We start from the raw sequence: 21,928 nt of genomic DNA, 5'->3' as shown, positions 1-21,928 counted from the left end.
GGGCACATGTCTGATGTTTTTCTCATGATTAGACTGAGGGTATGGGTTTGGGGTGGATCCCAGAGGAAGAGTACCCTTTGCATCACCTCTGTCTTGTCACCATGGTCTGTAACTGCTGGTGCTGCCTCTGATCACCTGGCCAAGATCAGCACCTGTCTATTGGAAGCACCAGCTAGTGCAATGGGACAGCAAAAGAAAGAGCAGGAGGGAAGAAATAAAACTGCCTTTGTTCACAGACAGCATGATCAGGTAGAAAATCTGAAAGCATCTACAAAGATACTCCTGGAACTAATAAGGGATTATAGCAAGGTCGCAGGGTACAAAGTTAATCTACACATAAAATTCTCTTCCCTCTATGCCAACAATGAACAACTGAAATTTGACATTAAAGACACAATTCTGTTTATATGAGGTCCTAAAGATTAAATACTTGGGTATAAATTTAAGAAAATATGTACAACATCTATATTAAGAAAACGGCAAAACTCTGACAAAAGTTCAGTGAAGTAAGTTAGTGGAGTGATCGATAGTCCATGTTCGTGGGCAAGTAGACGCCATACGTCAGCTCTTTTTCTACTTGGTCCCTAGATTGAGTGCAACGCCAATCAAAATCCCTGCGGCTTGTTTTGTGCATATCGACAAAGTGACTCTAAAGTTTATCCAAAGGGACAAAGACTCAGAATAGCCGACTCAATATTGAAGCAGAAGAGTGAGGTCTGAGGACTGACCTGCCCGCATCAAGATGTAGGGATCAGAAGAGTCGGACATGGGAGGAGAACAGATAGACGGACCAGCTGGACGGACTAGAGAGCTCAGAGGCAGATCCGTCCGGAGCCAGCGGGACTTTGGCAAAGGAGCAAAGGCGGCACAATGCAGTAGAGACAATCTCGCCAACACGAAGCACTGCGACAACGGGATGTCCTGGGGCAACAACACAAATCGAGACACAGACCTTATCTCGTCACAAAAGTCATCTAAGTGGATCCCAGACCTAAATGTAAGGTGTAAAAGTATCAAACTCTTAGCTGGTAACAGATAACTTATGGGGTGATGTCCCTGTAGGTTCTGCGCTGTAACAAGTACACCTTTGGGTGGGGATGCCGATGTGGGGGGCCCCCGGCCTGTAGGGGCGAAGGGTCTATGGAAAATCTCTCAAGTTTGTTGTGAACCAAAACTGCACTAAAAGCGAAAGTCTACAAGGGAAAATCAGCATATTTGCAAATGTCTGCTGGGGCGCGGGCATTTCAGGCTTCCAGTCACTCCACGGCCCTGTGGAGGGGGGCGTCCCAGGCCCCCTGGGGTGGGAGTTCCCTGGCCTGGCCCCTCCTGGGAGGGGACCCTCTCTCTGTGGGAGCAGAGCTTCCACATGTCCTGACACCAGTGTCTCTGAGGGGGTGGGGGCTCGTATTGGTGGGAAGGGATGCCTCCCTAGGCTGCAGGTGTACCCAGTGCTTTGCAGGACCTGCCTCTCTGGGGGGAAGGGCCCGTGCTGTCGGCTGCCAGGTGAGGGTTGGGAAGCCCTGGATCTGGGGGTGGGGTGGGGGGAGTGGTGTTTCATCTGTTTCTGGCTCTCCTGGTCTTTATTCATCTCTGAGATTAGGTTCAAACGTCGAGCGGAGTGGAAAAGATCCGTCATGGGTTTAACGAGGTGCAGCGGGCTTACTCCTTGTGTTCAGAATCACGTCAGAGGCATCACACTGCATTTGGCCAGCGGGCTGCTTCTTGTGTGGCTGGAAGGGGGGCGCTTGGGGGCAGGTTGGAGGAGGGACCCAGAACGGGGTCGGGGCGGGGCTCCACCTTCCACCCAGTGCTGCCGAGCTGCCCCCCACCGGCCCCCCACCTGTGTGAACCAGACAGGAGTCGTGGGTGGGAGGTAACAGGAGCAGCGCCCCCATTAACATGGATAATCAAGCCACTGCAGCAGGCAACAGTGCAGGCTAATCAGACGTGAGAGCTTCCAAGCTTGTTACAAAATTATCCTCCCTGCTTCCATCTTCACATGTTTTATATGTTTAAACTGACTTTAAACAGCCTTAAACCGCCCTTATCGTGAAGCACAGACCCACGCAGCATGGACATAGATGCAGGCTCGTGAAGCAGTCTGGTCACATTTGAATCGTGTCCTCCTCCTGAGAGCCCCCCCATCCAGACCCTCCCTCCTTCCAGTGGCAAGGGTCTCCCATCCTGCACATCTGATTAATATTTGAACATAAATATGAACATTCCTGTCCGTTTAACTTGATTTTGAAATTTCTATAAATGAAGTCCTGTGGCAGGTGTAGTTTATCTGACTTAAAAAAAAAAAAAAAACTAAACACTGCTACTTATCCAGGTCTCTTCGGTGGGTCTAAATTTAGGTCAGATCCAAAAAGGCCACATCTATGAAGAGAGAGATGACATGGGCAAGATAAATATAAAATTCTGGTAGGACATTACACAGGTCATGTCGGATTTAAAGATGGCGTGAACGTCGAGGAAAGAAAACGGGAAAAATGTCAGAGGCTGGAAACAAACATGACTCGGAAGTGGCTTACACACCACACTTGCTGGCATCACGCAGAGACAGCCTCTGTTTCTGTTCATCTGGCTGGGGGCTCGCATCCTCAGTTGCATCTTTCAGAGCAGAAACGGGAGCTGAAAGAAGCCAGGCCTGCTACCTGTTGGCAGGTCTGTGGTCCAGGCTTCCTGCAAAGCCGTGTTCTGATGCGCTGATCCTGCTAGAATGCGGTCCTCAGAGAATCAGAGGCAGGGGCGCTGGTGGATGACAGACAGAAAACAAAACTCTTAATTCTTGTGTCAGCTCATAAGAAGTCTCCCTCCAAACTCACTTTGGACAGAAAGGGTAAAACAAATATTGTTAAGAGGACTCCTGAGCCCAAGGGGATGGTAGGAAAGAAGTCTGCTTGATAAGAGTTTGTCTCTTGGCTAAAGTGAACCGTGTACCCAAGGGGATGAAATGCTCCAGTACTTGCTGAAGAGCCCAGGCAGGGCCCCGATCCTGGCGGGTCTTGGCTGAAGCCGCAGTGGGAAGACCAGGTGTCCGATACCGGAACGAGGAAGCAGATTTTCAGTGTCCTCGAGGGGAAGGAGGCCCACGGTCCAGACCTGAGAGGCTGCTGCGGCCTTTCAGCACGAGTCAGATGCAGCCCGGACGTTTGGAGAGGAAGGTGCCCTGGGAGCCAGTGGGCACATCCTGGGACATGTGTGGGGCTGTGGCCGGCCAGGGGAGCTGTATCCTGCAAATACTTTCTAAAGAAATGAGGCTGTATTGTATCAGATACTATGTTAGTGTCAGACAAATCAGACTTTAGGACAAAGGAAGTTCCCTGAGGCAGAGAGAGTCATTGTAAGACAGGGGACCAGCCCCCCTGGAAGTCATCTCTGCCCTCTACCTCCAGCTGTGGCCCCTCATCACCCGTGGCTTTTCCTTGTCGAAGACACCTGAACCCCTTTTTTTCTTCTATACATGTATCAGGATAAGTCCATTTAAATAAGGGAATTAGGAATAAACATTAAATTAGTTATCTTATATATTTAGTGCATTTATATAATTTTGAGCTCTGGTTTTCTATCTTTAGAAAACGGTACTGGTTTTGTACACCGGCATGTTTTTGGTTCCAAACATTTGTATAAGATACTTCTACTGGAGTTTCCGTTGTGACTCAGTGAGCTAAGAACCCAACATTATCTCTGTGAGGAAATGGGTTTGATCCCTGGCCCTACTCATTGGGTTAAGGATCCAGTGTTGCATAAGCTGCAGCATAGGGCTCAGATGTGGCTCGGATCCAAAATCTGTGTTGCTCTGGATGTGGTGTAGGTCAGCAGCTACACCTTCGATTGGACCCCTAGCCCAGGAACTTCCATATGCCGTGGGTTCAGTCCTAAAAAGCAAAAAAAAAAAAAAAGAATACCTGTACTCCTCGAATGCTGTTGCAACGATGCACTGGGTAAGTGGGCGTGCCGTGCACACGCCCACACTTACACACACAATGGAGAATCTTTGGACTCTTTGGTTGCTCCTGGGATCCAGGGTCCAGACCACACAGGGTCCATATCGTGGTTGGCCAAATGGACTGCGGGCTCTGACAATAGGAGGACTGACTTTTAAGAAGAAAGACTGCAAAAGACACGCGTCCCTTCACTTAAAACACGTTGGACATCTTCAGTGCCCAGGGAGCCGTGGGAACGGGGTTCAGGGCTGATTCACCTTCAGAGTCTGTCCAGAAAAAGAGATATTTAGGCCGTATTTTAACTGAAGTTAAACCAGCCCCACTCCCAATGCATTCATCACACTCACATACACACACTTACACACATGCATGTACCCTCACACACTCACACATACACACACATGCACTCTCTCTCTCACACACACACTCTGTGCCCTCACAAAGTCTTGCATACCATAATTGTCCCCTCAACGCCCCATCTCCCCATACTTTCATAATCACTCATTTGCTGGTCAGATGCCTGTTCTAGGTAAGGCTGGATCAGGACGGCTTGACGAAAAACTGAAACTTGACTCGTTTATTTTTATCAATAAAGGAACGGACATCAAGGAGAATGTTGATAGGTGATGTCACTGCAACTTCAGGTAACTTTCCTTCTAAAATGCCACCAATAAATTCATAAGTATGGCATTTTATGATGACAATGGCATTCTTACTGCCATTAAAAGCAAAATTCTTTCTTATAGAATCGTCATAATATTGCCTTTTTTTGGTTTGTGCCTCTTCATGTCCCTCACCTATTTCTCTCCTCCCCTCTCCCCTCTGGCCACCACTTGTCTGTTCTCTGAATGACTCTGTTTTCTTACATTGGTTTGCTTGTTTTATTTCTTATATTCCACATATTAAACAAGATCATACAGCACTGTTTTTCTCTGTCTGACTTATTGCACTTAGCACAATATCCTCTAGTTCTGTCTACATTGTTGCAAATGTCAAGATTTCAGTCTTTGTATGCTAAGAGTCCGGTCCACATGTATTCCACACCTTCTTTATCCAACTTCATCCATTGATGGGCACTCAGGTTGCTTCCGTGCCTTGGCTATTATAAATAATGCTGCCATGCGTGGATCATTTCTAATTAGTGTTTTTTGTTTTTTGTTTTTTTGAAGAAACATCTAGAAGCAGAATTGCTGGATCCTACGGTAATTCTACTTTTAATTTTCTGCAAACCTCCGTAGTGTTTTCTGCAGTGACTTCACCCCAATTTACATTCCCACCAACAGGGCTCCCTTTCTTCCACATCCACACCAACACTTGTCATTTCTGTTCTTTTTGACAACAGCCATTCTGACAGGTGTGAGGTGATATACCTCATTGTGGTTTTAATTTGCATTTCTCTGATGATCAGTGATAATGAGCTTCTTTTCATATGTCTGTTGCCTTTTTTTTTTTTTTTCCCACTGTACAGCAAGGGGGTCAGGTTATCCTTACATGTATACATTGCAATTACAGTTTTTTTCCCCACCTTTCTTCTGTTGCAACATGAGTATCTAGACATAGTTCTCAATGCTATTCAGCAGGATCTCCTTGTATATCTATTCTAAGTTGTGTCTGATAAGCCCAAGCTCCCGATCCCTCCCACTCCCTCCCCCTCCCATCAGGCAGCCACAAGTCTCTTCTCCAAGTCCAGGATTTTCTTTTCTGAGGAGATGTTCATTTATGCTGGATATTAGATTCCAGTTATAAGTGATATCATATGGTATTTGCCTTTGTCTTTCTGGCTCATTTCACCCAGTATGAGATTCTCTAGTTCCATCCATGCCATCAGCATGTCACCTTTGAGAAAGTGTCTATTCAGATCTTCTGCCCATTTTAAAAATGTGTTTTATACATCACACACTAACCACAAACTATCAGAGACATTAAGAAAATAATCCGGAGTTCCCGTCGTGGCGCAGTGGTTAACGAATCCGACTAGGAACCATGAGGTTGCGGGTTCGGTCCCTGCCCTTGCTCAGTGGGTTAACGATCCGGCGTTGCCGTGAGCTGTGGTGTAGGTCGCAGACGCCGCTTGGATCCTGCGTTGCTGTGGCTCTGGCGTAGGCTGGTGGCTACAGCTCTGATTCAACCCCTAGCCTGGGAACCTCCATATGCCGCGGGAGCGGCCCAAGAAATAGCAACAACAACAACAACAACAAAAGACAAAAAGACAAAAAAAAAAAAAAAAAAAAAAAAAAAAAAAAGAAAATAATCCCATTTGCAATTTCGTCAACAAGCATAAGATACCCAGGAATGAATCTAACTAAAGAGGTTAAAGGCCTGTATTCAGAAAAGTATAAGACACTGATGAAAGGAATTCAAGATGACACAAATGGAAAGATGGAGTATGCTCAACATTGCCATTTATTATTATTTTTAAAGTGTGAGGAGAAACAAAGCTGGAAGAGATATTTCTTTTATCTTTTGCAGACAAAGATGACATTAGCTTGCAGGACAGCACCGGACTTGGAGTTGAAAGAACCATGATCAAGAACTGCCCTCCGTGAACCCACGAAGTGACCTTGTGTAAGTCACCTGACATGTAAGTGACAGCGACAAGACTGAGAATTCGGACAGCACGGCATGAGGGCTGAGGCCAGGCAGCCCCCGTCACCAGAATCATCACCATTCGGAGACATGGAAAACCGGTCCCTTCTTTCACCTATTTCTACCCAAGCAATGAAGGGCAGCAATACCCCTTATTTTGTGTTTTTCTTTGGATATTCTAAATTTGATTTTTTTTTACCATGTTTGCTGAATTCAGGGTGGCTTTTCCTGATTTGATTCTAGCTTTCTGTAGACTGCTAGTTTTCATTTCAAGGATTGCTTACATAGTCTTGACCTTCCCAGCTTAACTGTGCACTTAATTGCTATCTGGTTGGAAACAGGCAAATCAGCCAGCGATGGGCTATTAGAAAGGAAGCGTGCTTCCTGCGTGTAGCGGCTGCTGGTTTACAGGCACATGGCGTGTCCACTGTTCTCTGCGGACCTTCACAGGGCAAGTGGACTCTGGGCTCTGGGAAATCCTTCGGGCCAGGAGGGGCCTGATCCCCTCTGCTTTATAACAGAACATGATTCCTCATGGGTACAACACCAGTCACCCCGGATTGAGTTTAAATGTGCTATTTGTGGCAAAGGGGAAGGATAATTGAGTGAGTTCCTGGCTTCTCCCGGCAGTGAGATCGGCTGCTTTGGCAGGAGGTAGCCTCCTGTTGCCTCACCTTGGCTCTAGGGAACAGTAGGGGATGGGGTGTCTTCCTCACACTCATCACTAGGGTTGTGAGGGGAGCGCTTTTTTTGTGGAGGTGGCCCCAGGAGGAGCCTGACTAGTCAGCTGCCCATCCAGGGCTCCGGAGTGACTGCCACCAGCTCCGAGTGGTGCTCGGGGGCAGCAGGTGGGCATTTGCTTCGTGAATGGCACGGATTTCCTGAGTGGTCCACACAGCCTGTGCTGCTTGGCGCAGGGGCTGCAGGGATGGAGTGAGGTGCCCCCCATCTCACATGTTCACATTCAGAGTGGAATCAGAAGCTGGGGCTGGCACGGTGTGGACCTCTCTGAGGAGCTATGCACTCATTAGAAATGTGGTGCAATGTGATTTGCCTGAGCTCTTCAACCTTTAAAGCCTCGGATCCTCAGTAAGGCCACGGGTGCTGTGCTCTCCTACTACGGTATAGACAATGTGAGTTGTGCATGTTCATGTACACTCCCTACCTCCATCCTGCTGCACGGTTTGCTGTGTAGATGATGTGGGTGGTGCAGTGGTTTCCAGGCCCCTCCTGTGTCTCTACAAGCCCCTCCGTCCTCTCCAATGCCTTCTCCCCTACCAGCGCTCCCCCCCATCCTGCATCTAAGTTTCTCTCACGCAGCCCAGGACACATGGACACACGGGGAAGTGGCCATGGGTCCCTTAAACGCAAGGACCGCTGGGCACACCCAGAGCAGGAAGCCACAGAGATTCAGCCGGGCTGTCAAAGTCCCGGTCTGCCCCCCAGCAGGGCAGTTGACCGAGTGGGGACTGGGCTGGGGCCAGTGGAGAGCACTGTGAGCAGGGCAGAGGGGTGGTGGGAGGGTCCTGCCTCTACCCCAAGATCCAGCGGCTGACCTGCACCTGGTGGACCCCCCTCGTTCAGGCCTTGCTGACGCCCCACCCCCAAGATGCGGGTGCCACTGCCCCTGGCTGGGTTGCAGGGGGTGCTTCAAGGCCACTCAGAGGCGCCACAGCGATTTCCACCAGTGCGCATTCTTCCACCTTTGGGGAAACGTGAGAGGAAGAGACATACAGTTATTTCCTGAAGGTGGGCTCCATTTCTTTAACCATTTCTCAGTCTCAAAAAATAACGTATGGCCATTTTGGGGCTGATATAATGTTTCAATGACTTTTCCAGCTGTGCCTGCCGCATTCATTCTAGAGCATTCTCTCCCTCCTGGGAGCCTCTGGCTCACGCACGGCGGCGGCGGCGCAGCCCTCGAGCCAGGAGTCAGCTGTTTTCTTGTGCGGCTGGGGCAGGTGACAGAGTCACGCCCGTGAGTGTCAGCGCTCACTGCAGGGGGTGAAGGGATTAAATCTGGCTTCTGATGGATTAAATCTGGCTTTTGAGAGCCCATAAAAAGCGAGGTGATGGGGCGAGCCCAGGCCCATGGCAGACGTGACCAACCGCGGACGGGAGGTTTCCCCTGGGAGGAGAAGCCCTCCTCCGTGAGCACGCAGGGGCAGACCTCCGCTGATGCCAATGCCGATGCCGCAATGCTGTCCTCGCTCCTGGACTCAGCCCAGCCCGGAGGGAGGGACCTAGGAGCGGCCAAAGGCGCCCGGCGACCGAGGTGAGCCCCCCTCCCCTCGCTGCTCCACGTGTTGCTGCGATGAGATGAAGTTAGACGTTTACTCTTTAGTAAAAGAGACCACAAAGTGCAATTACTGATTGGGCTTTTGTCATGATGTGGAAGTTCATTTAGCGTATTACATCAGCTAATTAAAATGTCCATCAATGGATGATGGAAAGAGGATGCGATATATACATATAATACATGTATTATCCATATGTGTATATACAGAACAGAATGCTGTTGAGCCGTGAAAAAAAAGGAACATGGCCATTTGCAACAACGTGGATGGACCTTTGAGGGAATTATGTGAAGTTAAGTGAAATAATAAGTAAAACTAAGCGTGAAAGACAAGTACTGTATGATCTCCTTGTATGTAGACTCTTAAAAAGAAACTTTAAAAATCCCGGAAACCAAGAGAAAGAGAGATCGGATTTGGGGGGGGGGGAGTGATTGGAGGAAGGGGTCAAAGGTACGCACTTCCAGTTCCAGATAAATAAGTACTAGGGGTGGGATGCCCAGCGTGGTGACTGTGGTTAATACTCCTGGATGAGACGCAGGAAAGTGGTTAAGAGAGCAGATCCTAAGGGTTCTCATTGTGAGGGAAAAAAAAAAAAACAGTATTTTTTCTCTTTTCTTTGTATCTGTGAAGTGATGGAAACTCACCAAACTTACAGGCATGGTCGTTCACAGCCACTTTGCTGTCCACCTTCTACCTAAGATGCATGTCAATTATTTCTCAGTAAAACTGCCCAAAGTAAAACAAAAGCTGGACGGTCCTCTCCCCCTCCCTGGTCCCTTCTTCCCCTCCCTCTGCGCCCCTCCCACCCCTTGCCCTCCCCAGTGCCTCAGACTGGTTCCCTTCCAGTGGCACCCCTGAGTGAACGACTGTGTGGCTGCCCAGGTGACTTTATGTCCTGAAACCCTGTGAGCGCCATATTTCATCTCACTTTCACAGAACATTAAACAGCATGTGGTTTTGAACTTGGGTCAGAGCCACGACCTTGGCGTTAGGGATTACATGCCGTGACAGAGGGAGAAAATTCCACTGTGAACATGCAGGATTCTGAGCAGATGCAGAAACAGCTGACGGGGGAGCCCCAGCCGGAAGCAGGTGGCAGGATGCTTGGACGCATTGCGCCCGTGCCAGGAGGTGCCCTGAGAGCAGCATGGGGCTGGCCAGGATGGCTGGGTCCTGCCTGGAAGTGACTTCCCAGTGGAGCTGGCCAGGGTGGATGGCTGCCAACAGCCAGGCAGATGAGCTAGCCCTTAAGGTTGCCCCATGACCTGGGGGGAGAGCAGAGAACAGAAGGGAGAGTCAGGAGCAGCAGGTGGGCTGGCTCACAGCAAGGGGTCACAGACACACAGCAGGTGGCTGAGCAGATGGAGGAGAAATATGGACGTGGGCAGGTGGATGGGTCACCAATGGAGGGGGGCTGGCAGGTGGGCAGGTCACAAGGGGAGTGAAGGGGGCAGGTCACAAGGGGAGTGAGGGGGGCTGAGTGGGGCAGTGAGTCACCAAGGGGAGTGAGGGGGGTGAGGGGGGGCTGGGCAGGTGGGCGGGTCACCAAGGGGAGTGAGGTGGGCTGTCTCCACTGTGACAAGGGGACACATTAAGAACGCAATGCCAGGAGTTCCCATTATGGCTCAGTGGTAACAAACACGACAGGTCACAAGGGGAGTGAGGGGGGTGAGGGGGCTGGGCTGGTGGGCAGGTTATCAACAGAGGGGCCCTGGGGGTGGGGGCTGGCTTTGCCCACTATTCTTACTGCAGGTGCTCCTGGCAGGGGAAGGCCAGTGAGGCCAAAGTGCATCTTGCCCTTTCAGGTTATTGATCTGTTTTTAAAGGAATGGGCTCAGGACGATTGGAGCAATACTCTAAGTTAACCATTTAGGGCTTCTTGGTATGATTTTCAAAGTGCCAAAGTGTCGTGCAGAGGCTCAGTTTATTCTGAAGAAAGATAGCAGATTGCATTGTCCCAGGGTGGCTGAGACGGCGGGAAACGCTCGGAAGGGCAGGTGCAGTGGGTGCTGGGTGGGGCCAGAAGGTGGACCAGGAGCAGCCCGGGTCTGAGGAGGGCCTGGCTACCGTGGCTGAGGGTCCCAGGGGTCCCAGTGGGAAGTGGGCACTGCCTGGCCTGAGGGGCACGGTCCCGGCCAGCTGGTTGGGGCCGCACAGCCTGCTCCAGCCCTGAGGCCATGTCCACGGCCAGCTCCCAGCCAACATTTAGGTGAGTCAGTCTAAACGTGCACTCTGGCACCTGCACGGGCCTAGGAGTCACAGAATGGGATTCCATTTGCACTAAGGTTGGGCAGAAGGGCTGGTTCCATGGGCAAGGGGCACTTTGCAGATGCCCAGGGATGTGGGGTCCAGGCTGGGCTCTTTCCTCTGCCTGGAGCTGTGCATGGAGGGGGTGGCCCTGGGGTGTTCCAGCCCCTCATGAAACAGTGCTGGGGTAAGGGGTGGGGGAGGGCAGTCAGAAGCGGGTTCTGGGGTTGCAGGTGGGGGTGCAGGGGAGAAGGGCTGGCAGGAAGGATGAGATTGAGGCACACGATCTGCTGAGGTTCTGTGTTCTGTCTCCCATGCACCATATTTAACCCCACAATGTCCCTGAGTCTGATTACCCCCCCTTGGATATGGAGGACACAGTGGGGCAGAGAGGGAGGGCTGTCTGACAGACACTGCAGCCACAAGGACCTCAGTTTTCCAGGAAAAAACTGGAAGTAGTTGGACAGCAGGTTCTGGAGGCCCAGGCGCAGCCATCGGGGGTGAGGAGACCAGGGGTCGGGGGTGGGAGGGCAAAGTGCTGATGCAGGACTCGGGTCCTGGAAGCGGCACCCTCACCCCTGATCACAGAGAGTCTCTGATGGACTCTTGGGCAATTATGACAGTGATTTCCCGGGCTCAGCTTGATCCCAGAAATGTTCAGAATAAAGGGTCTGAAAGAGCCAGAATTTTCTAATAAAACTTGAAATCCAGTGGAGAGCACCAAGCACAGGTCTAGGTGCCCCCAGACTCTTTTTCTGGCCTCCCACATTGCGTTCATAGTACATAAACTTGTGTAGCCAGTGTTCCATCATTTTTGTTGTTGTTGTTGTTGTTGTTTTGTTTGTTTTTAAGGGCCTCATCTGCAGCATGTGGAAGTTCCCAGGTTATGGTTCTAATCGGAGCCACAGCTATTGCCTACACCACAGCATTTTCCCTGGTATTTTACATTACGGAGTTAAATCTATCTGGTATGGGGATGCATGTGAAAGACCTTGTGACAAGGGAAGGTGACCCAGTGGAGGATCCCTAAGGAAAGAAGGGGAGATGCTCCTGAGCTGTGTCCCTTCCTGTGGGCGCCCGCACCTGCAGGTGTCCTGTGCTGCGGTCACCTGAGGCGGTGGGGGGAGAGCAGGCAGACTGCGTCCTGTCACCCCCCCCCCAACCTTCCACACAGGGCAGGGGAGTCCCTGACCCAGGGTTGGGGTGGTAAAGCTTATCCCAGGACAAGGGCGTCCCCGGTGTGCGGGGGACTCAGAGCAGTGCCGCGGCCAGACCAGGATTGGGGCCTGGATCTCCTGTGCATTTTTACTAAGCCCGCTGACTTCCCATCCAAGAGGAGGTTTTAAAATGTATTTTTTCCATAATATGATCCAGTCACGGTCTTCTGGAAGTTACACAGCACAAAGAATGCCACTGGCTATGTGGTTTATAGCATGGAATCGGAAAGATGCAAATATATTTATGCCTCTATTAACAGTTTGCCATTTTCCTTTACTCATCAGAGAATGTGTTTCCTGGGGTTCCGAGGACAAAGTAGGGGTCAGTCTGAACGAGGCACCGACCTCAAGGGAATTGGTGTTTCCTTGAGAACCAGAAGTATTGGAACTTGGATCTTGGGTTAATTATCCAAATCTTTGGAAAAAGTATTGTTTTGATTCTTCATCTGAAAATCCTGAAATTCTGCCTTCTCTTGAGGATGTGAGTCAAAGGAGCAAGACGAAGTGAGTAAAACTGTGCAGATTTCTCAGCGAGACTGAGAAGTGCCATCTTGAACCAGCTCCACAGGAGCCCGGATTTTGCAGCTGCCGGGCCCTGACCCCAGCGCCTTGCACTGGAGATGGTGTGAATTAGTGATGCTCAGATTTGTAACCTGGAGACTCCAGAGGTTTTTTAATCCCATGCCCTCAGGCTGAACACCTCCCCTTGACTGTCTCCTGACTTCCTTCGTGTATAAGAGAAGCTCACTCTGCACTGCTTTTAGGAACCGCTGGTGGAAACGCCACAGCGGACCCGTTCTGTGGCTCCTTCTGCGAGGCTCGTTATCTCAGGTCATTGGTTTCTAGCCCTAATTTGATGACTTGTTAGTGCCAAACTTGCTAAAATGTGGTTTTACTTCCAGAATTTAAATACCGTTAAGGCGCTTAGTCCTCTTAACCAGCTCTCTACCATCCTTCCTGTCCCGTCTCCCCTGATGTCTAGGACGACAAAGGATAATTCGATGAGAAGGGATGTTTGGTGGGCACGCGGCTGGGGAGGAGGACTGAGAAATAAACAGAACATGGACAAGCGGTAGGATTAACAGAAACATCAGTCTCTACACCACTCCACCGTATCAGTCTGAGACCTTAGCCCATTTACGGCGAAGAAAAGGACGCAGAGGATCCGGGCGGTTTGCTCGAGGGCAGAGGGGCCTAAAGGTGGTTGGTGCATCCGTGAGGCCCTGCTCTCAGCCCAGGGAAGGGGGACGGTGAGGGGGCCAGGGGTCCTGGAGCCCCAGGTAGAGGGGGGCTGGCAGGGAGCAAGGCGGCAGGACGAGTTCTGGGACTCCTGGGCTGCGTGTAGTGTCCCCAGGATGCACCAGTCACTTTACTAGGTCCATCTGGAGGGTCTAATGGACTTAAGGTTCTGTCTGCAGGTTCTAGACATTAGGATCAGCTTTATACTTTTAAAGGAATCAGATCAAATTTCTTTCCGTGCTACAGGGTCTGTGTAGGAGCAGTTTGTTCCCAGAGAGCCTGAGATACCCTTCATCTGGCGTCTTTATCTTAGAGGTGAGTATGTCGAGGAAGAAAAAAGAGGAAAATACGACTGGTTGACCTTAGTATGGAGTTTAGAGCCTGCGCTGGAAGGATGGTTTTGTTATTGTTGATTCTTTTTTTTTTTTTGATTGTCCACATAGATGATGGTGCCAGTTGTGAACAAGGCGGCTTTATTTCTCTCCAGCTCTGGATCAGGATGGACCCTGCTGGATGGGGTGTTTCCCTCCCTGGGTCAGTTGGTCTCTGATCACCTCTGGCTGGTTGGACTCTGATTAACTAGCTTTCCCCGGGACCAGCCTTGCTCAGAACAGTGTCTGATCTCTGCAGCCTGCTTCCCTGCCCCCCAGGCCCGTCCGAAGCCGGGGGTCTTTTCTCTGACTTTGACTGTGGGACCTGGTTGGGCTCCTGGAGGGAAACCCCGCAGCATGAGGTCTCTCTTCGTCCACACGCAGCCCCAAGGTTCCCTGACTGTCCCCCGGGCCCTGCTCTGGCTGCCCAGCTGTTTCTGCCGCCTGGTGGGGCTGGGGGGTGGGGACCACTGTGCTCCTTGGGCTCCAGCCCCCGTATCCCCCTGAGAAGGGGTCTGGGCTGACTCGTTATTCTTCAGTCTGTGCTGGGTTGTCACTTGTCCTGAGGATGGCATGGAGATTGCCAAGGTTTTCACGCGGGGACGGGAAGCTGGGGGCGCAGGAGGGGTTTCCATGTGAATTTCCCGGACCTCAGGCAGCCCACGCCCCTCCCGGAATTCCTAGGTATGTGTGGAAGGACTGGTACTTTCCCCACAGAAGCGTGACAGCAAGTTCAGTTGACAACGCTGTGTACACATTCCTGCCCTCGTTTACGTGATGTGGTTCCCAAGTTCAGGGCCGTCTGAATTCTGGAAGAACTATGAGCAAGACACAGAAAACTGTGTCACAAAGGTGCCCGTCTGCTGGCCAGGCAGGCAGTGGCACAAGCTCAAGCTGCCCTAAGGGAGCAGGAGGGAGGGTGGGCTCAGAGGGAGACTGTTCATGAGGCTCAGAGACTCGTGTCGAGACTGACGATGGAGGGAGTTCCCTAGTAGCTCAGTGGGTTAAGGGTCTGGCATTGTCACTGCAGTGGCTCAGGTTGCTGCTGTGCTTCGTTTTGATCCCTGGCCCCAGAACTTACAGATGCCGCAGTTGTGGCCAAAAAGAAAAGAGACAGACAGTGGTGGCTGGGACCAGAGCGGAAGAGTGAAGATTGTAGAAGTGGATGACGGTCCTGAATGCTGGCAAGGAGGCTGGGGTTTCCGGCTGTGAGTATGAAGGAGTCAGGCAGGCTGCGGGCTGGTCTAGGGGCTTCACAGGCTGGGAGAGGAGGGTGGGCTGGCTGCCTGGTCCACACCTGCTCGGGAAGGGGAGCCACTTAGATCAGGGGCCTGCAGGTGCCCCCAGGAGGGTCTCTCCGGTCTCTGGCCCAGCAGACTCGGTACAGTTCCCTAGGATGCTTCTGAGCCCACCTCACTGATGAGCTGTCTCCCAAACCGGAGCAAGATGGGTGGTGGTCCTGGGCCTTGGAGGTGGTGGGAGTGGGTGGCTACGTCAGCCTCCCTCACCCGAAGGTTGACACGCATTCATGCAAGAACTTCTATTGCCTGAGGGCTTTGCTCTTGGAGCCTGACCGCGTTGGAAGCCCCACGTGGGGCTGGACGCAGGGTCTGTGAGCATGAGCAGCTGTTGGCTGGAGGCCCAGTGTCTCGGATGCAAACCCGCCAGGCCCAGTCCTGCAAATGTCAGCCCACGCAGGACCAGGTGCACCTGTTGGCTGGTTTTGTTTGTGTTTGTATTTTCTCATTCTCGACCATGCTCTCTGTTTTGCTGCAGGCATAGCTGTCCTAGCATCTGAAATGGAAGGAAACTATTCAGTTAGCATTTCCACCCTGGTCCCTCCTGCAGTGATTTGTGTCTCCGCACTATTAGCTTGAATTCAGCTGAAGTCATTTCCTATGGGGTTATTCTCCTGTTAACAGGAGAAACCCAGCAATCCTGCCCCTCTGGGCTCAAAACGCCTCTCTCCCTCTTTCCATGTTTAAAAATATCGAACAGTCGTCTCCAAGCTCAAGGGAAATAAAGTGCCCAAAACAACTTGATTTTGGTGAATCTGAATTTGTATGAATGACACAGAGAAAAATATTAGGCGCGAACATTTTTTCCCCAGGATTTCATGATTCTTTCCTTTTTCATTTCCTAAGAAGTCTCACCACACTGTTCACTCTCATACAACAATGTTAATCTTTCTCATAGAAATGAGAGTTCCCATTCGGTTCAGTCAAAAGTCCCCAATCAGTTGTAAATGGGGATAGAGTCCAAATGGTAATAGATAGAAAAGAGAATTAGAAAACGAAGAGTGATCTCTCAGGGACTGAAAGAGGACAGAGGGTGAGGACAGAAGACTTGGAGAGTCTGAGCCCAGCTCTGCTGCTTGCTGTCGCAAGCTCAGTGTCCAAGACCTGGAGGAAAACTGCTTTTCAGAGATCTGTGTCTCTCCAGCACTTTCTCTTTGTCCTTCTCTCCTTCCCTCCCCCTCCCTCTCTTTCTCATTTCTTTTTTTTTTTTTTTTTTTTGTCTTTTGTTGTTGTTGTTATTGTTGTTGTTGTTGTTGCTATTTCTTGGGCCGCCCCCCGCGGCATATGGAGGTTCCCAGGCTAGGGGTTGAATCGGAGCTGTAGCCACCAGCCTACGCCAGAGCCACAGCAACGCGGGATCCGAGCCGAGTCTGCGACCTACACCACAGCTCACGGCAACGCCGGATCGTTAACCCACTGAGCAAGGGCAGGGACCGAACCCGCAACCTCATGGTTCCTAGTCGGATTCGTAAACCAGTGCGCCACGACGGGAACTCCATCCCTCTCTTTCTCTATCCCTCTCACTCCCTTTCTCTCTCTCTCTCCCCCACCTCTCTGTCTCCTTTTTTTTTTTTTTTTTTGAAATGACACTTTCTTTAAATATTTTTCTTTGTTACCTGGAATTTGGGCAGGAAGTGTGACCTGCTGGGACCAGACAGTGTCTCCTAACAGGTGGCAGAGGCCACGAGGGGGGAGGGGCACGGTGACCTGAATAGTGATGTAGCCCTGAGCCCCTTTGAGAAAGAACAAGGCAGATTTGTTTAAAATCCCAAGAAAGGAAATAAACACACCTATCTCAAGGTACTCAGGACAACTATTAATTTCAGTAGCTTTTTATACAAGAATAGTACCTCTCACTTGATTTCACTTCCATCACCTTGTTTTTGCTACAAGTTGAAAACAGCAGTGTTTCTTGGTGTAGACGAATGGAGCAGAGCCCTAAGTCCCTGGATCCTAAGATCCTAAAGCTGGGTCTTCTCCTTCCATTAGCTGTTTGAGGGACCTGTGACACGTTACCAGGACTCAGCGGGTCCCCGAGCCTCGAACTAGAGCTTGCTGACACTCACACTGCAGCCCGTATGATCACTGCATCGAGGAAATTCTTCAAAGAGGCACTCATTTAATAGCCATAATTAAAGTTTAAAATGCAGTAACACTGGGAGGGTTTTCTAAGAGATTCAGTTAAGTGTATGCTAAATTAATTGCATAAAATGTAAGATTCTGAGTGAAGACTTTTAGGTCAAATCCTGGTGATGGGAATGTTGGGGTGATAGTGGCCAGACAAAAAGAAGGTGGTATAATTCCTCCTACTGACGGAAGCTGGGTCCAGTGGGCTCAGCACTGGGGCGGGGTGGGGGGGGTGGGGGGTGCTTGTCCTGCGGGTGGAGGCCCCTTCCAGCTCATCCCGAGAAGAGCATCCCACTGGGAGGCAGGTGGACTGGGGTGAAGGCAGCGTGTGAGGCGGCAGGTGTGGACCGGGCAGCTGTCCAGCCCCCTTCAGCTCTCCCCTGTGCTGTCCTGCCCCCCTCCCCCTGGCCAGGGCAGCAAAGCATCAGAATGGCTGGAAATGAACACTTGGCCATTGAGGGTGAAACATTGACCTTCTCCTCCACGATGGAGACGCTAAGTTCTAATCAAGCTTTTCCACTGCACACAGCAGCGGGAGTGGACTGGTGCATGTGGTACAATCAGCAAGCAATTGACAAGGAGGAGCAGTTAACAGTCAGGCCCCAGAGTGCGGGTCGGCTTCCACCAGGCTCTGGTTCTGTTCTGTGCAAACGCTGCAGATGTGTGCACACTGTGATTGATAAAATACGCTGCATGGGACATTTTCGAATTTATGTAAACCAAGCACATTATAAAAGAAAGTTTTGGGGAGTTTTGCAGTTATCTTTGTGAACAATGACTGATGACAGGAAGAGGAAAACAGTAGTTGGAAGAGAGGCTTTTCGTTGCTGAGTGATTTTCCCTTGCTTTTGGTTTGGCTTGAAAAGGCTCTTTAATATCTCCTGTAAGACGTTAGAAAATGTCTGGGTCTGGTTAACTTTCTATTCATTCATGTTTTCATGGGATCTAGGTACACAGAGAAAGATCCCAGGGAAAGGCCACCCGTGAACCCCGTTTGCTCTCCCATGAGTCTGTTGCTCACCAATGATGTTTATTAACCGTGAGATTAAAGGTGGAAGCTTTCTGAGCAGGAGACTCAAAACTCCCTGCTCTGCACCGTTCTCCTGATGAAGCCCTTTGTGGTCTCTTTCCAGGTCACGTGGACCAAGGACCCTTGACACTGTCCCCAAAGGCTGAGAACTCTTAGCCCAGGGGCTTCTCTGCAAAGCGATGCACAACCGCCTCCCGGGAAGCAACTCGGGACAAAACCAAACTCAAGTCTCTACCAGGCCAGAGGCCTCGGGAGCCAGAGCCAGGTGTGCGGCAGAGAACTGAGGCAGCTGAGGACAGACCCTCTGACCCAGCTTTCAAGTGCCATCATCCTGGGTCACCTGGAGAAAGGCAGCTGCTTCCTCTGTGGTTCCTCCCACCCTGGACTAACCCTTGCAAGGCTTTACATGTTATCTGGGAATCTCCTTTCATTAGTTACAGTAACATGTTTTTATTTTTATTGATTTTTTTTTTTTTTTTTTTTTTGGCTGCATCCTCAGCACTTGGAAGTTCCTGGGCCAGGGATTAAACCCGAGCCACCACAGTGACAACTGAAAATCCTACGTGCTGAGCCATGCACGAGGGAAGTCCCTTTATTGAAATTTTTATAGATAATTATGACTTCAAATCTGGCTGCGGGAAACAGTACAGAGAGGTCCTTTCCACATTTTGTCCATTTCTCGCCCAGGTTAACATTTTGGAAAATGACGGTCTCCCAACCAGGAGTGACAATGATGCAATAACCAGTGTTGCTCTGATCTCCCAGCTCCACCTGTGTTCCCTGCGTGTGTGCTGAGATCTATGCAATTTAGTCACTTCTCCCTCACTGCACCCCCACCCAGGACCCCTTCTGTGGCTCGTGGACCCCCAGGTCTTTCCCGCACCTCTGGGCTCAACCCTGGAAGCAGTGTGTGTCCTCCATTTCCAAAATTTGGAAGTGTTATAAATATATAAATGGCTTTGCCCTTGGGTTTGGAATATATAAATGGCTTTGCCCTTGGGTTGTATGATAGTTGAATGTCTGGCCATATAAGATACTGATAACTGCCCTCCGAGTGGCCGCCGCCTCACTGTCCACTAGCAGAGTTGAGGGGAGCAGCCTGATCAGGGTTCCTTGTCTTGGCCCTTGCGGCAGGCGACGGCTCCTGAGGTTTAGTGTGTGTTTCCCTGGGGCTGGTGTGGTGCTCACTCACCATCTTCGACGTCTTCAGAGAAAAGTCAGTCATGCCTTTCACCCAATTTGATGAGATTGTTTGCTTTTACGATTGAGTGTGGAGAGGTTTATTTATATTCTGGATACAACCCTTGTGGGTTATGTGTAAACATTTCATCCCAGTCTTCATCTTATCATTTTAGTCTCCTCATGTGGGCTTTCACGAAAGCCTTTAATTTTGATATGGTCCAATTTATCCATCTTTCTCCTTTACAGATGATGATTTTGGGTCAACCTAATCCTTTCTCAAATTGCCTAGATCCCAAAGAACTTATTTGGGTTTTCCTAAGAGTTTTAAATTGTACACTGACTATTCAATCCCATGATCCACTTGGAGCTGATCTTTGTATGAGGCATGAGCTTTAGGTGAAGGTTTGTAACTTTTGCACATGGTGCCATTGAGTTTTTTTTTCCATCTTTGTTGTGTGTGTTCACTTTTTGGTCCAGTTTGTTCAGTTCCATTGGTCTGTGTGTCTGTCCCTCCACGAACACCATGCTGTCTGGGTTACTGCATAGTGAGACCTAATATTGGTAAAGCGATTTCTCTCACTTTGTCCTTTAGTGTCAAGCTTGCTTCACCCATTCTATAGCCTGTGCCTTTCCACACAAATTTTAGGAGAAGCTTGTCCATCTCTACAAAAATCCTTGCTGGAATCTTATTAGGATTACTTGGAAATACATTCAACCTAAACATATGTGTGTATTTACGTTTATGTAATATTTATGTAATACATTAACATATGGATAATGTAAAGGTATAAATTAAGTTTGTATACTTTTTTATTTGATATGTAACTGTAGGGCTAATTGACGTCTTCACTTTGTGCTCTTTCTGTCCATGAATATGGTATATCTCACCATTTGTTTTGATGTTCTTCAACTTCTTTCATCAGTATTTTGCAAATGTCAGCATATAGATCCTGCTCATGTTCTGTTTAGTGTGCACCAGATATTTTGTTTTCTTTGGGGCAATTATAAACAGCATTGTGTTTTTAACTTGGGTTTCTATATGTTCATTGGTATTGCATGTGAAAAGAAAGGTAATTGACTTTTCTGTGTTGGTCTTGTATTCTGTGACCTTCTTGAACTCACTTTTTAGTTCTAGGTTGTTTTCTATTTGTGTTTGTTGTTGCTGTTAATTTGGGGGATTCTTTGTGTAGACAATCGTATCATCTCCAGTTTTGTGGTTTTTTTTTTCCCCAATCTGTATAATTTTTATTTCTTTTACTTAGCTTATGTCCCTTAATATTGCTCTTTGCCTCTAGTAATTTTCTTTGCTTTAAAGTCTATTTTATCTGACAGTAATATAGCAACCTCTGCTTTTTTTAAAAAAAATAAATGTTTATGTGGCATATCTTTTTTCATCCTTTTTCTTTTAACATAGCTGTGTTTTTGAATGTGAAGTGAGTTTTTTCTAAACAGCATCATTTGGGAGTTGTGTTGTTATCCACTCTGATACTGTCTTTTAGTTGGTGTATTAAATCATTTACACTTATGGTATTTATAGATATGATAACATAAATTTGACATTATATTTTTTCTTTTCTCTTTGTTTCTGTTCATCTTTCTCTGTTTGTTGTTTCTGGTCTCCCTTTGGAATATTTATTTATTTGTTCCCTTTTTAGGATTCTGTATTGATGGGTTTATAGCAGTTTGCACTGTTTCTCTATATTGTGTTAACATTCCTTGCTCTGGTTATCACACATGATGTGCCTTAGAACAATTTATGTGTGTTAGCATCTTTCTACAAGTGACATGTGGAAAGCTCAATCCTGTGTCTTCCCTAAGCTACCCAGTGTGTCTCATCCACTGCCTTGTCCAACTTGGCCCACACTTCCTGGACCACAGTAACTGTGGCACCACGGGGCCTCCACCCAGCAGCTTTTAGCCCCTCAGTCCATCCTCTGCCCCAACCCATGCTTCTCCCGAGAGCAACTCTAGGCCAGCGGCTCTCTGCCTGGAGCCCCCTATCCTGTGCCCCCTGCCTGTTGATTCTGTTTCCTCTGCCTATTGGTGTCCTTGTCACCTTTTCTCCCTGGCTGATTGCAACTCACCTTCACAGAGTTGGGCGTGACCTGTTCAGAGGAGCCTTTCCTGACCTTCCAGGTTGGGGAGGTGCTGTTTCTCAAGGCTTTCCTGCCCGTGGCTGTCCTGAGCCCTGCTGATGGGTCGTCTCTTACTGGGGGCCCATATCTGTCACCCCCCCCCCCCGTCATGGCAGTGACTTCACTCTTGTAATTAATTTCCTGTTTACTTGCTTATTTCCTCATTTATATTATAACTTTCCAAAGGCAGAAATTGGGATTTATTTATTCTTGTGTCCCCAGAAGCCTTTAGATATTAGTCTATTATGA

General features: G+C 49.3%; 1 long non-coding RNA gene across 6 annotated transcripts; it reads left to right on the top strand.

Moving 5' to 3' along the window:
* The first annotated feature begins 8,621 nt into the window (after nt 1-8,621).
* Nucleotides 8,622-20,928, top strand: LOC102162468 (uncharacterized). Of its 6 annotated transcripts, XR_014843101.1 has the most exons (8): nt 10,334-11,042; nt 12,583-12,801; nt 12,989-13,128; nt 13,280-13,369; nt 13,783-13,851; nt 13,980-14,070; nt 14,982-15,115; nt 15,684-15,944. It is a non-coding gene; the product is annotated as an uncharacterized LOC102162468 (long non-coding RNA). The 6 variants fall into 6 exon arrangements; XR_014843102.1 differs by lacking the exon at nt 12,989-13,128; XR_014843100.1 differs by lacking the exon at nt 12,989-13,128 and having other exon boundaries at nt 13,200-13,369.
* The last annotated feature ends 1,000 nt before the right edge of the window (nt 20,929-21,928 follow it).

This window comes from Sus scrofa, chromosome 4, assembly GCF_054392235.1.
Source record: "Sus scrofa isolate SSC_HxYL_T2T_F1_AM1 chromosome 4, Sscrofa_HxYL_maternal_Yorkshire_Landrace_v2.0, whole genome shotgun sequence".
NCBI lineage: Eukaryota > Metazoa > Chordata > Mammalia > Artiodactyla > Suidae > Sus > Sus scrofa.
This window is presented reverse-complemented; position numbering and strand designations above follow the sequence as displayed.